The sequence below is a fragment of the Bos javanicus genome, chromosome 6 (assembly GCF_032452875.1).
Source record: "Bos javanicus breed banteng chromosome 6, ARS-OSU_banteng_1.0, whole genome shotgun sequence".
Classification (NCBI taxonomy): domain Eukaryota; kingdom Metazoa; phylum Chordata; class Mammalia; order Artiodactyla; family Bovidae; genus Bos; species Bos javanicus.
The window spans coordinates 26168375-26170910 of record NC_083873.1 but is presented as its reverse complement, the minus strand read 5'-3'; the positions used below and the strand labels follow the sequence as shown (position 1 = coordinate 26170910).

At 47.8% G+C, this 2536-nt stretch overlaps 1 pseudogene; it reads left to right on the top strand.

Moving 5' to 3' along the window:
• The first annotated feature begins 1010 nt into the window (after window positions 1-1010).
• Window positions 1011-2197, top strand: LOC133250073 (actin-related protein 2/3 complex subunit 1A-like; annotated as a pseudogene).
• Window positions 2198-2536: the final 339 nt, after the last annotated feature.

Below are 2536 nucleotides of genomic sequence, written 5' to 3'. Positions count from 1 at the left end.
AATGCCAAGAATGCTCAAACTACCACACAATTGCACTCATCTCACATGCTTGCAAAGTAATGCTCAAAATTCTCCAAGCCAGGCTTTAACAGTACCTGAACTGTGAACTTCCAGATGTTCAAGTTGGATTTACAAAAGTAGGAAAGACAGAGGAACCAGATATCAAATTGCCAACATCCCTTCAGTTCAGTTTAGTCGCTCAGTTGTGTCCGACTCTCTGTGACCCCATGAATCACAGCACTCCAGGCCTCCCTGTCCATCACCAACTCCCGGAGTCTACCCAAACTCATGTCCATCGAGTCAGTGATGCCATCCAGCCATCTCATCCTCTGTCTTCCCCTTCTCCTACTGCCCCCAATCCCTCTCAGCTTCAGGGTCTTTTCAAATGAGTCAACTCTTCGCATGAGGTGGCCAAAGTATTGGAGTTTCAGCTTCAGCATCAGTCCTTCCAATGAACACCCAGGATTGATCTCCTTTAGGATGGACTGGTTGGATCTCCTTGCAGTCCAAGGGCCTCTCAAGAGTCTTATCCAACACCACAGTTCAAAAGCATCAATTCTTCAGCACTCAGCCTTCTTCACAGTCCAACTCTCACATCCATACATGACATCCAACATCCCTTGGATCATCAAAAAAGCAAGATGACACCACCTTTATGGCAGAAAGCAAAGAAGAACTAAAGAGTCTCTTGATGAAAGTGAAAGAGGAGAGTGAAAAAGTTGGCTTAAAACTCAACATTCAGAAAACTAATCATGGCATCTGGTCCCATCACTTCATGGCAAATAGATGGGGAAACAATGGAAACACTGATAGACTTTATTGTGGGGGGCTCCAAAACCATTGCAGATGGTGACTGCAGCCATGAAATTATGATGCTTGCTCCTTGGAAGAAAAGCTCTGACCAACCTAGACAGCATATTAAGAAGCAGAGACAGCTGAGCCTCAGTTCTCCGACCATGCCCACTGGAGCCTGTTTGCACTGACTGACCAGAGTCTGCGAATTCAATGCTCTGAGCCATCTGGACCGCCCCGATCCTAGCTTTCTATCCTTTGAAAACACTAAGAATAATGCTCCTGCATCAGTTTTTACTGGAGCCAATCACCTATCGTGCCTGGAACAGGGATCATACCCAGATTGCACTTAGCCCCAATGATTAGTCCACATCTCTAAGAAGAATGGGGGCCAGTGGGTGAAAGCTCATGAACTCAAGGAACACAACAGACACATCACAGGTATTGACTGGGCCCCTAAGAGTGACCCCATCGTCATTTGCGGGGCCAACCGAAACACCTACGTCTGGCGTCAGAAGGATGGTGTCTCACAGCCAACCCTGGTGATCCTGAGAATTAACCGGGCGGCCCCTTTACTCAAGTGGTCCCCGCTAGAGAACAAATTTGCTGTGGGCAGCGGAGCACAACTCATCTTCATTTATTACTTTGAGTCTGAAAATGCCTGGTGGATGAGCAAGCACATTAAAAAGCCCACGGTCCTCAGCTTGGATTGGCATCCCAACAACGTCTTGCTGGCAGCGGGATCCTGTGACTTCAAATGCAGAGTGTTTTCTGCCTACATTAAAGAAGTGGATGAGAAGCCAGCCAGCGTGCTCTGGGGCAGCAAGATGCCTTTCGGTCAGCTGATGTCAGCGTTCGGTGGCAGTGGCACCGGCGGCTGGGTGCAGAGGGTCAGCTTCTCAGCAAGCGGCAGCCGCCTGGCCTGAGTCAGCCATGGCAACACCATGTCTGTTGCTGACGCCTCAAAAAGTGTGCAGGTCTCAACTCTGAAGACGGAGTTCCTGCCCCTCCTGAGTGTGTCGTTCATCTCAGAGAACAGAGTCGTGGCTGCTGGCCATGATTGCTGTCCCATGCTTAACTACGATGATCGCAGCTGCTTGACCTTCATCTACAAGCTGGACATTCCCAAACAGAGCATCCAGCTCAACGTGTCTGCCATGAAGCGCTTCCGCAATATGGACAGGCGGGCCACGACGGAGGACTGCACCGCGGCCCTGGAGACGCTGCACCAGAAGAGCATTACTCAAGTGTCTATTTATGAGGTAGACAAGCAAGACTGTCGCAAACTTTGCACTACCGGCAACGACGGAGCTATGACCATTTGGGATTTTAAGACCTTAGAGTCTTCCATCCGGAGTCTTTGAATAGTGTGAAGCAGAACGAGCCTCCAGACCCAGCATGAGGACGGACAGGCTGTGGCGGAGAAGCTCCGCCATTTGCATGGGAGGGGAGCCAGCTGCCAGGAAACACTGAAGAAGCACATGGTGTAAACCTCGCTGTGTGCGTTTTTTTTTAAAATATAATTGGTGAAAGTGTTGGTTTTTTAAAAGCAACAGTGATTTTGGTTTTGTTTTAGGGGTTGTTTTGTTTTGCAATTTCATTCCATTCTGGATCAAAGCTTCTCTTTAAGTAGTTTATTATAGAACATTGTCAACACTAACTTAAAGGAAGGGGTGGGGAGGTATGTAAGTTGTCTGCTAATAATATTAAATAAAAACACTGAATAAGTAAAAAAAAAAAAAAA